At 36.3% G+C, this 16,193-nt stretch overlaps 1 long non-coding RNA gene across 1 annotated transcript in view; it reads right to left on the bottom strand.

Moving 5' to 3' along the window:
- Positions 1-1,266: 1,266 nt before the first annotated feature.
- LOC133093185 (uncharacterized) overlaps positions 1,267-16,193 on the bottom strand; it is a 41,792-nt gene continuing 26,865 nt past the window's right edge. Inside the window, exon 3 of the long non-coding RNA XR_009701247.1 lies at positions 1,267-1,351. This is a non-coding gene — a long non-coding RNA (uncharacterized LOC133093185). The remainder of the gene's footprint in view (positions 1,352-16,193) is intronic.

Genomic DNA, 16,193 nt, shown 5'->3' with positions numbered 1-16,193 from the left:
CACTATTGTAAAGCAATTATACTCTAATAAAGATGTTAAAAAAAACGAAAAGAAATCATAGAATTCTATGGGGGGAATTTTCTAGATAATCCAATTCCTTCATAATATATTAGAAACATTTAAGTAGGGTTAGCAACTAAGAATTTCAATTTTGTTGTCTTCCTTAAAGACTATATACTGGGGAGGTATGCAGTGTAAAAGTGACTGTTTTTTATGTTAGAGAATGTTTTCTCCTTCCCCTTGAAATATCACCTTCATCTTTGATTTCACAGTGAGTCGTAGGACACTCGTGGGCTCCCTGGATGCCAGCCCTGTTTTGACTCCCTCTGTTTCCAGAGCAGGTGTCTATACAGTTGATCATAGTGCCTCCATTTTGGGAGACTTTTTGAATTAATAGAATATAGACTACTATTAACCAGTTTTCAACTTGGCAAAGCCACACACATATCAAGCCTGCTTGGATATACATGTCTGTCTCTAATAAATTTGATTTTCCTTATTTTTAGCCAGTTACACATCTGCATATGTATTATTAATTGTCATGGATCTGATATTTCTATTGTCATATATATGTATATATATATATATATGTGATGTGTGTGTGTGTGTGTGTGTATTTGTGTCTGGAAATGATTATCTTCTGTCTAAAATTCAAACACATCGTTTCTTTAGCTAATAGCCTACCCTGTCTTCAACAGAGATGTTTGTTTTTTTTTAAACAGATTGTGGGATTTGGGGAGTTTGATATTTTGAACATTAAGCCAAATTCTAACTACATTTTTTTTAAAAAAATGGGAACCCCTTCGATCAAAAGAGAAAGTATCCGTTAACATGAAGCCTTTGGATTTGTAGTCTAAACAGAAGGATAATGTGTGAATTTGCTAATTATTTCCTGATTCTGAATTAGCTAGCTTTTTGCCTTCAGCTATGAAGAGGCACACAGCTCACAGAATGCTGTCTCCTAGTAACCAATGAGAAAGAAATGAGTTTTTAGCACAAATCAAATTTTAGAATAGTGCCAAAAGGAGAATGAGAAAGGCAGTTTGATAATGGAACAATTAAAGTTTCATTAAGAAGACACTTTGACTTGGCATATAATTGAGGTAATATTTTCTACTATGGTATTGGAAAAATGAAAAGGAATAATTTTAAAATTTTCAATGAAAATCAAATAGCAAAAAACAAAACTCCAGACACAAAAACTTTCTTACTTTCCCCGTTGTGGGAGGGAGGCCAGCCTGCCTGAAGGATAACGCACAAAAGTAACTTTAAGTACTAGTTCTAAGTCCGAACTTTCATAGCAGATCTGTTTCTTATGCTCTTGATAACATCTTCAGGACAGATCCATGACCTAGAATATAGGTGAGAACCTCATTAGTAATGAATAATAGATTACATGAGTGCAGTAACTTACTTAGCAAAATCATTACTTAGTAACTTACTTAGCAAAATCATTTATTCATTCAATTAAAAAATAGTTGTTGACCATCTACTATGTGCCTAGCACTGTGTTAGGTAATAGAGCAACACAATCTACTCTCACTGTGGTTCCACACTACCGAGGAACACAGATAATGACCTGTAATGTCAAATGTGATTACATGTATTATGGAAGGATAAGTGCAAATTGCCATGGTGACAAATTCTAAAGGGGACTTTGTGTGAGGGCTAATAGATGCTGTGTGTTTGTAAAAGATGGTCTCAAGAAAAAAATAATGTTAGTGTGCTAAAAAGCTCGATACCAACCTAATTTAAGCCATAAATTTCAGCATTCATCACATGCTGTATTTCTATTCCACTAAGCATAGTTCTTAACTCTGATTACATATTAGAAACACTTGAAGAACTTTAAAAGCACACTAGCACCTGAGCTCAAGCCACAGATATTCTGATTTAAGTGGTCTGCAGGGGAACCCAGGCAGGAGTATTTTTTAAAAACTTCTCAAGTGATCCTACCACACAGCCATGATTGAGAACCACCACTCCAGACCCTAAGGGTAGAGACACCTGTCGTGCCTGTACTAATGCCCCATGTCGGTCCCTTTAAGCTGCACTGATTTTGTGTACAATATATTTTTGTAAATTAAACTGAATTGACTTGAAATGTCCTAGAAATGCATCATAAACCACTTTTTCAGTAAAGAAAATCTTACTATTGTCTGTCCTTTCTCCACTTCTATGATAGCAATGAAGGCACCCATACCAATCTGGTGAATCATTTGCCTGCTCTCAGGGGTGGCGGGGGTGGGGAGGACAAGAAAGATTACAAGCTTATCATTAAATAACTACAAGGAATTTGGATTAAGAAATATTCAAATTCACCCATGACCTATCTATTCACTCAGTTTTCTTTGCTCATGCCATCTCTTCCCATCAACCAACAGTGAGCCAAATTTGCCCAGCATCACCAAAAACTGCACTGACTCAGACATGACAATACTTTTCACCCAGCCAATCCTACCAGCACTTCGTGCCAGACAGAAAGACAAAATATCCAGTCAGCTGAACTCTCTGAATGGCTGAACTGACTGAACTGTCCAAATAATTTGGCCAGGAAGAGACAGGCTTCCCCCAAAAACACAAATTCCCATGGAAACCAAACCAGAAGACAAAGAATATTCAATTTATTTTAGGGCCAGTGATCCTCATGAGACCTTTCTTGAGTTAGTCTGGGTTCTTGGTGTCCAAGCCAGTGCTTTTCTCCATGGCTGGCTATTGCTTTGAGCCATCACTTAAATGGAGCTCAGACAGCACTGGCCTTGAACAGGATCCAAGGAGTTTTCCATGGAGAACTTATGTCTATAGAACTGTCTGCTCACCCAGACTTTATAAATCCTTTGACTATCCAGACAGGAAAAAACACAACACTGCACTGCTCTTATTATTATATTCATTGAGTATTATTCTATTCTTTATTTTTTTTAAAGTACAGCTGCATCTTTCTCTCACCACAATATACCTGGAACTTGAAATTTTGTGTCTGCTTTTTAAGGCTATTTTAAAGACATCAGTGATTTATATCTTAAATAGTCAAAAATAAATTAACCCTTATTGTATATTGTTAGGAAAAAATATATTTTACTGTGAAAATTTACTCTCTAATTTATTGGATTGTAAATTGGGATTTGGGCATACCAGTCTTTCATTATTTAGTGAAGATGAAAGTGGAGGTATAACTTTAAAGTAATACTATTGAGCATTATTAAAAGTGAAATAGAACTTTATATTCCAAACATTCACTTCTTTATTTGCTTACCTAATGCATTAGGAGGAATTCTGTGCAGGACAGAGGAACTACCCTAAGTGTTTTAAACTGGGACAGATTTAAAGTAGGGAATCTGGTGCTTACAAAATTGTCAGAAAGGCTCAAGAAACAGCTTCTAGGCTTGGCATCCTGGAATGACTTCAAGAACAATCAAAATGAACCCACTAAAGCTACCACTGGAGCTGTGCTGGAAGGAGGAAGCACAAATGACATTGCTCCAGTGGCCTCTCCACATCCAAGAAGCTGGGGAATGGCTATCGGCAGCTGTGATTCCAAGATTGGAAGACATGATCACTGTGCCACCATCTTTGGGACTTCCCTGGAGGTCCAGTGGTTAACACTCCACACTTCCACTGCAGGAGGCACAGGTTCGGTCCCTGATCGGGGAACTAAGATCCCACATGCTGCGTGGCGAGGCCAAAAAAAAAAAAAAAAGCTGCCATCTCTCTCTCTGCTTCTAGGCACACTGGGAGCTGCAGAATGGACAGTGGAAAACTGAAATTAAAAGACTTCCTATTTCTGTGAGTTTGCTGGCTAACAGCAATAGCTACAAGCTGCAGGAGAATGGCTTCTGCCTTATATACACCTTCCAAATCTCAAGGGAGTCAGGCAGTTTGGTGAATCTGCATTGCTTCCAAACCCCAGATGCAAGGAGGTCTGGGAAATATAGTTAATAGCTTTCTAACCTCTTCAACCAGAGGAAGAGTAGACATTATGTATATATACAACAATATAAACAACATAGACTAGGCAGGATCCATTACTTTGTTTACACATTGAAACTGGATATAGGTAGAAGATTACAAATTCTGATGACCCAGAGTCCCCTTGCTTTATTTTTTAGAGGCAAATCAAAGAATTGTCCTGCACTATTTCAATCCTAGATACCATGTATTCAGACTATGAATTCAAGTTCAAATAATAGTTAAAAAGAAGACACCCTAGAATAGTACTCCCAGGTGTCCAATTACTTAACTTTTCTACTACTGAGCTTGACTTAGATGTCTAATTTTTGTTGTTACACTGCATAAACTCAGTCTCTAGAAGCTCATTGTTCTATAGGACAACCAGAAATTCACACTCAGGGAACATAAGATGAAGTTGCCTTTTAACATGTCTGTTTTTCTGAATGCATTTCACTCATAATAATAATAACTGATACCTCAAAGCAAATAAAGTATTTTATGATGTGGCTTAGTGGTTTGATTCATGCCTCTTCAGGAAGTCAGGAGACCACAACACAAGCCTGTAAAAGAATTAGCCTCTGTTTCTGATTAAACATGTATTTCTTAAAAAAAAAAAAAAGTTTACTGCTGATTCATATAAGCAGTAGGTTTTTCTGTGCCCTTTAAATAATGAAATCTATGTGGGTAGTGGCAAAGGATAAAAGAAATTAAGCACAGTGCTTCATTTTGAAATGCAGTCTGCAACTGTTTTCATTCAGATTCCTTTATATATATATATGTATGTGTGTATATATATATATATATATACCCTGTGCACCCAGGAAATAAAATGTACCTAGAAAGGTCAATTCATGAAAGCTTATTACAGAGGTGGCTAAAACATATTTAAGCTAAAACATCGATTTTAGAATTATTTATTCAGTAGAAATTCAATAAGACAAGTCATATTAATGAAATGGTATGGCTACATGTTAGTTTCATCTTTAAAATCACTTTTTAAAACTAACAAAAGCATTTTTCTAATTAATTCAAGTTAATTCAGTGATGAACCTCTGGTCCTTATGAACTACTCACTGGTAACCTTCCATCTTCAAATCTCCTGTTTTCTAAATCTACAATCAGAGAACACATAGAAGAAGGAGCCTTAGATGTTATACATGTAGTGCAATTCCTTATATATTTAATTTTTAAAATCCAATAGTGTCTCATAAACAAAACTATTCAATTTACTAAATCTTGATAAAATGCACATAGAATGTTGGTGAGGATGAACATTTCAGTTGTCAAAATAATTATTCTTTTCAGGCATGTGATACAAATAGTCATGTTCTCATGACACACACACAGACAAAACTTGGAAAAATTTCACAAATATTTGAATATTTAGTTCACTGAATACCAAGTATCTGCATATATAAACATATCTGTATATTTGTGCTTTTAGTTTCCATCTGTAAGTTTTGTGTAAAACATAATCTTAGCTTTTGAAATACATGCCCACAGTCATAGATGATAATTTTGATAATCATACCATCCCCTTCAGGCATAAGTTTTAGGGTAGGCACTTGGGGAAATGTGTTTGGTCTGTTGCAGTTGAATATGTTTGCAAAAGAAGAAGATTTGGGAAATACATTTCAGAAATCATCAGTGCTTCATTGCCATCAGAACACAGAGAAATTCAACATGGCCAAAAACAAAGTATTAAGACAACTAATTTTATTTTATGTATCATGATATAATTAGTGAGTAAATTTAACTGAACATATAACATTAAAGATGAGTGACTACTCCACTTCTTCCACGTGAAGTATGCCCCACTGATGTGCACATCAGCCAAGTGTCTCTGCTATGCCCTCTTTCAGCCCCCAAGGGAGCATCATGCTTAATATGACTATTGAGTTTGGAAGGTGAAACTAGACACAAGTTTCTCAGCCTCTTCCTGATCCATCCGTCCTGTAAGTATAAGGCCTGCAAGAAGCATGTGCTCTCATCTGTGCATTTTTGCTCCATGTTTTGGAGGATCTTGTCCCAGTTGAGGAAGCTTGGGATTTTCCAGTCCTGCTGTTATTGGCAATCACATTCTCCAAAAACAGATTTAGTAGTTTAACAAAAGAATAATAATTTGGTCAATGTCTTTTGTGGAGATTTTTTGTTTTGTTTTATTTTCTTTTTATTGAATTTCACTTTATTATGCTGCACAGATACTGTTTATTTTTTACACATTGAAGATTCCCAGCAACCCTGTGTCAAGCAAGACTATCAGTGCCATTTTTCCAACAACATCTGCTCACCTCATATCTCTTTGTCAAATTTTGGTAATTCTTGTGTTATTTCAAACGTTTTCATTATTGTTATAATTGTTATGGTGATCTGTGATCAGCCAATCTGATCTTTGATGTTAGAATTATAATTGTTTTGGCATTTTTTAGCAATAAACTATTTTTTAATTAAGGTATGTACATTGTGTTTTTAAATTTTTTTAAGTTTTTACTTCTATTGGTTTTTTTATTGATTAACTATTAACTATACTATTAACTATTAACTATACTTAATCATCTATTAAGTATAGTTGATTTACAATGTCATGTTAGTTTCAGGTGTACAGAACAGTGATTCAGTTTTATATATATATATGTATATATATGTATATATATATATATGTATATATATGTATATATACACATATATATACATACATATATTCTTTTTCAGATTCTTTTCCCTTGTAAGTTATTACAAAATATTGAGAGTAGTTCCCTGTGCTATACAGTAGGTTCTTGTTGGTTATATACTTTATATATAGTAGTGTGTAGAGTGATGGAAATCACTGTCACAGAACAGAATAAAGAAAAAAGAATGAAAGGAACTGAGGACTGAGGACATTTTAAGAGGTCTACATCATTTGAATCATTTGTTTTTTCAATTGGTTCAGGATTTATGTAGGTTATAAGAGTCCTATTTATTGGACCTCTTTAAGCCCAATATAAGATGTAATTTTAAATTGCCTTAAAAAAATTTGAGGCTCCCAAGAAACCTCAAGTTCATCAAAACATTTATGACTTTACAAATCTATGTACATAAGCCAAAAAGACTCTATATAAAAGGCTTCCCATGATTATAGTTTTTACATGGTCTTTTTTTCCCTTGTGAAGAAATGCAGGTGGAAAACTAAACCAATCTATATTTCTTCTTTATATGAATCATCGTGAAAATGTGTCTTTTCATTTGAAACTATTATTATCAAAATCAGAACACATAGATCACATATTTAACATAGTCCTTTGTTGTTGTCTAATAAAAGATGGATAGGAGATTGATTTACAAGCTTTCTTAACTTCAGATTCGTTGCTTACCTCTACAGTCTGAATGTTTGTATCTCCCCAAAATTCATACCTTGAAATCCTAACCCCCCAAAGTGATAGTATAATAAGTGGGGTCTTTGGGAGGTGATTAAGTCATGAGTGTGGAATTCCCTCATTGGTGGAATTAGTGGCCTTATAAAAGAGATCTCACAGAGCTACCCCCTTCCTACCATGTGAGAATATAATGAGAAGTCTGCAGTCCAGAAGAGGGCCCTAACCCAATCATGCTGAAACCTGATCTCAAACTTCAAGTCTCCAAAACTGTGAGAAATAAATTTCTGTTATTTATAAGCCACCCAGTCTATGATATTTTGTTATAGCAGCCCGACAGGACTAAGACACTTCCTCTGCCAAGAATTCATAAATAATTAATGAAGGCCTATTTTGTTAATTATGTAAAGATTTGTTTTAATTGTGCTTTCTATTGCCATTTTTATGCAAAATAAATTGAAATAAGGATTAAGTAATTTCCAGTTAATCTGATCAATGTAGACCACCAAGCTTATTAACTCAGGTCAAAGAAGTAGATCCTGGTTGTCTGAATTGATCAAATGAGTAGATGGTGAACAAATTCCCTATGTCTTTTATACTGTGGAGATGCAATTGAGCAATTTATACTAATTTTTCCTCCTCTTCTTGTTCTTGAAATACATAGTGAAATTTGTCTAACAACCTCTAAAGCCAAAATGGAAAGCTACTTAAATTAATAACATGTGTTTATATTTCTCAATATTAAGGTACTGTGGATACAGACTTGTGAAACCACACTTCACAACCACATCAACGGAGGCTCATGTGGCACACACCTGTGGAATTTGGAACAATCTACATGCTTTCCATTCCGTATCATCTTCAAGGTCAAAAAGGACTCTCCCTGTATTATAAATGATTGTTCTCCTTTGCAAAATGAAGAAAACCATATTACTCTCCATAGTTAAAGAAAAAGAAATATTCATTTGGATAAACAAATAGAAAACTAAGAAACCTAAAAAGTTTAATGACTATATACCCTTGGGAATGCAATCCTGTTTCACTGTGTTTTATTTGAACATCTGGACTACAAGGTCTTTTTTTTTTTACCTCCATAACATAAGGAAGTATTCATAGCATCCTGAACAACTGACCTGCAGTTTCAACAGTCACTCTACATGCATTCTCAATATTCACCTATTTAATTCACTCACACATTCATTCAAGAAGTGGTACTATTCATGAAGCTAGTAACACAGTAACACAGATGAAAAACACGAAATTGCTAACCTCAAGTTTTATTCTCTTCGGAGGAAGTAAAACAGCCAAACAACAGGTCTCAGTAAGCATAAAAAAATGATATAAAAGAAATATATGTACAGGGGACTACAGAAGCATAGAAAAGGGACTGAACCCATTTAGTGGTAGGGACCAGAGGAGGGGAGGTAACAGTTGATTTTGATTTTGAAGGATAAGTAGAAGAATAAGTAGGAGAGAGCTAGGCATGTGAGGGAGAGAGTAGTCATTGCATGTGGTGATAATAGCATGAACAGAGCCCAGAAGAATAGGAGTGTATTTGAGGAATTACAAATAGTTCAATCTTGGAGAGGTAGGTAGGGAGCAGCACTTTATGTGCTGAGCAGTTTGAACTTTATTCTGAAGGTAATTTGGAGCCAATGAGCATTGGAATAATTGACAAGCATTGACAGTGGCCTGGGAGTGTAGGCTGAATGAGGGCACGGGGTCTAGGATGACTGGTAGCTTCTTCTATGGCAAACTGAGCAGTGGTGTTTCCTTTAATTGAGATGCGATACAGAGAGGAACAGCTTTGCAGGAGGGAATGACTTCAATTTTCAATGTGTTGCTTTAGAGATGTTGGAGGGTCATCCATGTGGAGATGTCATCCAAGAACATGTTTGTACTAGTCGAGAGCTCAAGAATGAGATTGAAGCAGAAAATCAGCCTCATTCAAAGACCCAAGAAAGGATTCAATTTCAGAAAGCTAACTTAAGGGTGTCACAAATTCACATCTGATGCACAAAATTTCTCTCACGGGTCTGCATTTTATTTTATTGGAAACCATTCCTTCAAAGTTTTCAGAAAAGTGGTAAGTTTACAATAGTTCATTTAGGAGATGAATTTGTCCTAAATGTTCCCTGATGTTACCAGGGCAGAGCCATTCTGAAAGCACCTTCTTTTGAGAGTCTCCAGAATGGTGGTCCTTCGTAGTGCCAAGTATGGGGTAGAGGACTGGGAAGATGCACTGGGATACAACAGACAATGAGACAGATAAGGTCCTGCTGTCAGGAAGCCTACATTCTAGAGGGGAAAAGGTGACAAAGCAAGTAAACACAATTAGTAAGATGATTAACAGTTATCAAATGGGGGAATAAGGGGAGGCATCTCTTGGAAGAGATGTTTAAGAAGAAACCTAAGCATAAGAATGGGATAAGAATCTCAAAGTAAGTGAGAAAAGAGCTCAGGTATATAAAAGGGATGTTGGAAAGATGCTGAGCTGGTGGACCCTAGCACTCCCCAACTAAGCACTTACAACTTCATTCCCTGACATAATGTATGCCCTGTAACAGAAAACTATGCCTTTTGTAGAAATTAATGACAGCCAAACTGTTAAAGGCAGAAAATCCATCTTTTCTCCAACAGTTGACTATGCTATTTTAAGCATTGAGAAGAACCCTGTCAAGACTGGAGAAAATGGTTGGGCGTCTCAATTACATTGACTCACAAAAAAAGTCCCTAATCAGAGTTACACATGGCAATTTCCCAGTTAGTCTGACATTCTTAGAAACATTCTCCTCCAACTCAGGTATTTTTCCAAAGAGTTTATCACTGAAAATTTCCCCACACTTGCCAAACCAAGGACTAATGACAGAAGTTTGGGTTTGGTTTTGGGGTTTTTTTCCCATTATTTTTGCTCTGTAACATTCTTTAGTCTCTCAATTTCTCTACTCTCTCTAAATATCGCTTATTATGTACTATGTACATGTGTAATAGTACATGTGGTAGGCAGAACCCTAAGATGACCCTCCACAGTTTCAGGCCCTTGATATACACACACAGTCTACCAGTTAATCAAACTCCAACCTACATGCTGCTGCAATGAGATTTTGCAGATGTAATTAAGGACACAAATCATTGAACTTTAAGATAAAGGATTACCAAGGTGGCCTGATTTAATCACATGAGTCTTTTAAAAGCAAACAGTTTTCCCTGATTGATTGCAGAAAGAAAAGTCAGAGATTCAAAGCGTAAGAAAGATTTGATGCATGGTTGCTGCCAGAAATGGCCATGTGTCAAGAAACTTGGAGAAACCCAGAGAGTTGAGAGTAATTTCTGACCAACATCTACAAGGAAAATTGAGAACGCAACAACCAGTGAACTTGATTAGGACCCCAACCCCAACCAACACCTTGATTGCAGCCCTGAGCAGAGAAACCATTGAAACCATGCCCAGATTTCTGACCTACAGAAACTGTGAGATATTAAACTGATGATGTTGTAAGCCACTAAATTTATGCTGATTTGTTTTGCACCAATGGAAAACAAATACAGTGCAGAAGAAAAACAATAAAAAATGAGAATTTCATCTTCCTCTTTTTAGCAAGAAGTTTTGTCCATAGTTTGTCATCTTATGTGTAACACAATTTAGATAATTTATAGTTAATACTTTTCTGGTGTTAATTTATTTGATCTTTGGGCAGGGCAGGGGTGCAGGATGGGAAAGGCAGTACACTGTCTCTTCTTTTTAGAACTGAGTGACTATAACTTATGATAAAAGCCAGTTTGCCAATAAAAAATGCAAATGTAGCAAGAATATTTCAGAGAATAGTACCAGCCTGCCCTAGTAGTACCAAATGTAAGGGAAAATAAAGAGAGACTAATTGGAGTTCATGAAGACAGAAAAGATACCTGCCTTGGGAATGAGTGTTTTTTATTGCCAGTAAAAGATCCAGCTGTGGGAAATTATGAAAGTAAAAGAGAAGCAGGTTAAACAAGTCTTTGTTGCCCTCAAAAATCCTTCCCCTGAGGTAAATTGTGCTTCGTTTGTCCTTTCAATGCCGTCACAGAAGGATGAAACCATATCATATTCTTAATGCCCGGAAACTTAGGACAAACCATTAGCAAGCCATTCCTTTAAAACAGCTGCTATGTTTCCAGTCTTTATAATTTTATTTAACTTCCTGGAAAGAATAACATATACAAGTCCGCATCTTCCAAACTCCAATGTTTGGGCTTTTTGAAATGTTTAAGTAAATGTTAGAATAGTTTTAATAAAAATATGCCAAACTCACCTTCTTTTACCCACAGTGTTTATGAGTGTTTCTATATCACTATATCACTTAAAGAATTGCTCCGGAGAAAAGCAAATTATATGTCAAAATATTTTCATATTTCAATGATATTTTTTAAATAGTGATATGATAGTTCAACATATTGGATTATGTTATTTTAACTCTACCTCTTCTTAGAACACAGATTAGCTAATGCATATATTTATGGATGCTGAGAGGATCCAGACCACCTGGCCTGTTTATCACTATGACCTTGAACAGGTAAGGCAACTGAAGCCCAGGAATCATCAACAACTCTCCTATGATACCATGGTGGCAATGGCTGATGAAGAAAATATTTTTAGGTGAAAAATTGTGTTTAAAGAATCAGACTAAAATTTCTTACCTGTGTGTTCTGTTTACATTAAACACAACCTGTATCTGTTCCCAACCTCTCAGCTTGGAGCAGGACTATATGGAAGGCAGTGACCTCACTCCCAGGTAGAAGAGAATCAGGCAGCAAGATTCCAGTTCCACCTGGGATCTATATCGGAGCAGCGTAGGCAAACTTTTTCTGTAGAAGGCCAGATAGTAAATAGTTTTGGCTTCAAGGACCAAGAAACAAAAATATTATATAAATTACTTATTCAACAAGAGAGAAAACAAATGTCCATAAAGTTTTTATTGATGAAATTCAAAATACAGTAATAATTGACTATAGTTTTTTGGAAATATATGTCTACTAATGAAAAAAAAATGGAATTCTTTTCATTTCAGTTAGTGAAGTTCAAGTTCACAGGTAAAAATGCTTCCTAGGTTGTGGGCCATAGTATGTTCTCCCCTGTTTTTGAGTGTGGCACTGTATAGCACTATCCAAATGTCCTCCCATATAGCCCCAGGAAAATATGTGCCAGATTTCTTAAGAGAGGAGGTGTAAGATGTAATATTCTTAGGGAAATAAGCCCTTATTAATATAAGGCTGATACACAGAAACAGCAGTTGCGGTACCACTGAAAGAGGTCACAGTCTAGCAAATTGAAAATGGAGCTGATGGGACAGCAAGAAGACCTTGAACATGTCAAGAATATATGCATGATCAAGGGGTTCTGGGAGAATGAGGCCTTGGTCCAGCCTCCTTTTGTGTAGATATTCTTAAGGCAAAACCTCTAAAATTGTTCTCATGTTATACAATTGTGTCCTTTGATTGCCTTCCTCCAAGGCAGCGTGCCCTGGATGATAAAGGTCACATTATTCACATTTTTATACCAGTTATGTCTGTTCTCAAACTTTGCGTCTTTAATGTTGAGATTCTCTTGCTTGTCTCAAATCTTGCTCATTCTGTTCTAATTCTTTGGAGGTGATCAGTTTTCTAAGAAAGAAAGAATTAGTTCACAAGGTCAGATATTTTTTAAAGTTTTTTGGAAATGAGGGTCAGAGAACAATGTGGGATTTGGGGGAAGAAGGAACCCAGACAGGGAATGTTCACTTACCAGGCACATATTTGCTGAATGGATGTTCCAGAACTCGTGTGTCATGCCATTAATGGATGTGACACTGATGGGATGCAATAAATCTCCAGAGTCCAGTGGGGAGCTAAGGTTGCAGTCCCAGAAAAGTTGCTAAATAAAAGCGTGGGAAGATTCTACAGATAAATTTTATTTCTAGCAGGAGTTGTTTTTTTTTACTGGAGTTGGTCAACACAATGCAACTGCCACTATCCTCATGAACAGTATTGGCTTTGAGGATAAGTTTGGGATCCCTGAATGATCACAGAACCTGTGTTCACTCAAGGCATTGGTTGCCAGATATAGAATGTCAACGGAGCCCATAACTGACTCTGCATCACTTTCTCTGGCTCCCTCGTCATAAGTCTAACACGTTCTTCTACCGTATGAGACTGGGAAAGCTTTGTCAAGAATGAAGGGTATAAGAATTCACCTGACTTGCAACTAACAGGTTGTTAGCCTGTTGCAATTTCATGGAGACGGTCAAAAGACACCAGATTCATAGATCAAAGAGAAAAATCTTTATTACTCAAGGCACAGAAAGGAGGATGGGCTTCACACTTTCCCATGCAGATGCTGCACACGCAGTAATTTTGGATCATAGATGAGCAACCCTTTGCTTATGAAACCCCATTTTTTTTATAATGAGCTGCAGGCAAACTGTTCGACCATTGCTCCAGAGGGAAATGTTGCCCATATTAAACTGAACAGTAAGCAAATCTGCCTTCTGCTCCAGAGAGAGAAGCTCTCTCTATCTTGCAAGGCTATTTGCTCTACAGACATCTTTGAAAAGATCACCTGGGATGACGAAAAGATCATCAGCGTCTCTGTTTACAAGACATGCAGAAATATAAGAGACCCATGGAGAATTGTCTCCCAGCAGACCCAGACTTGCTTAAATTAATCAATGTTCCATTTATTCCTTCACTGAACTTCCAGATAATAAATAAATTGTATCTAACTAGTTCTTGCTTTCCCCCTACTTCTCATCACACCGACATTAGTTGATCAGTCAGAAAGTGAGCAATCATTTACCGAGCATCACTTTAAGATGTGTCTTTATTCCTACACAGCTCAAAGTCTTTAGGAGAAATGTTGAGTGAGTCATGACTTCTAACCACTCCAAAACAAGAGTGCCTGAGCCAAGCCACTCTGACTTCTTGGATTCGATTTTTGCTTACATCTTATATGTCACTGAGTGCTTGTCACTGACGAGCACTCAGTGACATAGCCTCACATAACAGAGAAGGTTGAGAAATGAGTCCATTGTCTGGAATAATACTAGGGTTATAATACAAAGGAAGAAAACGAATATGAATATGGTGTGCAATTAACACACAAGAAGGAAATTTTTAAAAGCTGGCAGGATGATACATTTTGGGGAAATTATTCTGCTGGTACAATACTAGTTTTCTCCCAAATAAGAATTGGGTATTCCTGTTGTGTTAGGTAATTATTTAACCAAACCACCAGAAGTTAGAAAATTAGGTTAGATCATGCTTACTCATTCCATTAAACAGAAAAAAAAAATTAATCTTACTTTAGCATTTTCACGTGCCATTATGTGGTAGCTGTCATGTAGTAGTAATCTGAGAGCATAAGCAATTGCTTTAAAATTAAAGCAAGACCAATATTTTTATAGATTATACTCCATTTAGTGTTATTATAACTCAGTGACTATATTTCCCTTTGCTGTATAATATATCCTTGTTGCTTATCTATCTTATACATGGTAGTTTGTATCTCTTAATCCCATACCCCTATCGTGCCCTTCCCCCTTCCCTTTCCTCACTGGTAACCACTCATTCGTTCTCTATATATGTGAGTCTGTTTCTGTTTTTTTATATACATTCATTTGTTTTATTTTTTAGATTCCACGTATAAGTGATAACATGGAGTATTTGTCTTTCTCTGTCTGACATATTTCACTAAGCATAATACTCTCTGGGTCCTTCCACATTGTTTCAAGTGGCAGAATTTCATTCTTTTATGGCTGAGTAGTATTGCATTGTATATATATATATATATATACCACATTTTCTTTATCCATTCATCTGTTGATAGACACTTAGATTGTTGGTTATGGTAAATAATACTGCTATGAACATTGAGACATATGTATCTTTTTGAATGGGTGTTTTCACTTTCTTTGGTTATATTCCCAGAAGTGGAATTACTGGACCATATGGTAGTTCTGTTTTTATTTTTTTGAGGACCCTCCATGCTGTTTTCCACAGTGGCTGCACCAATTTACACTCCCACCAACAATGTACAAAGATTCTCTTTTCTCCACGTCTTTGCCAACATTCTATCTTTTCACCAATGAACTGGAGAAGGTAAGTACCTTCCTCTCTCCTTATTATCTATATCATTCAGATGAGAAACAAAAACAGAGACTTAGGGAAAACAATCAAGCTATAAGTTTGAGATGGTTCCAGGACCTAACCTGAGCCTTTGGTTCCATATTGATTGTTCTTTCCTTTCCATCACCCATTGCATGCTGTCCTTCAGCCTCTCAACAAAAATCTAAAATTGTTTTCTCCCTCTGATGAAAAATAGGTCTTCCTCATAGAACTGTGTCTTGACTGGTTTTGAAATTGCACATTGCTTTGTTAGTGGCCTGAGAATAGAAATTAACTTTGTCTTTGGAGGTTCAAAGACCGGGGATACCACCAGGACCTTCCTGACTGAAATGACCACTATCAGGACAATCTATTACTCAATTTAAATAATTACTGGGGTGGTAGACAATCTAATAAAAGTTGAATTTTTCCCTTCAGGAATTCAGCATGTATAACTCTGGCAGAGGAGGTGGCAAATTTGTGCCTTGATTATTGTTGTCAGAGAATCCAGTGACAGAAATGCTCATTGATGGGCTGGAGAGTTTGAGACCACAATGAAATGAGACAAAATGATGATTTATTAACAGAAAAATTTCAGAAAGAAAGGGATAAGTTCAAGTATCTGTTATGTGGAATAAAATAATGGTATTTGAGAAATAGTCATCAAAGTTGCAATGCTTAACTTTATCAGACAAAGGCCAAAGGGACTGACTATGTAAATTTCATTCTTGATGGGGGCCAGTTGGACTGAAGTCTTTTGGGAAAATGGAGGAC

This window comes from Eubalaena glacialis, chromosome 6 (genome assembly GCF_028564815.1).
Source record: "Eubalaena glacialis isolate mEubGla1 chromosome 6, mEubGla1.1.hap2.+ XY, whole genome shotgun sequence".
Classification (NCBI taxonomy): domain Eukaryota; kingdom Metazoa; phylum Chordata; class Mammalia; order Artiodactyla; family Balaenidae; genus Eubalaena; species Eubalaena glacialis.
This window is presented reverse-complemented; position numbering and strand designations above follow the sequence as displayed.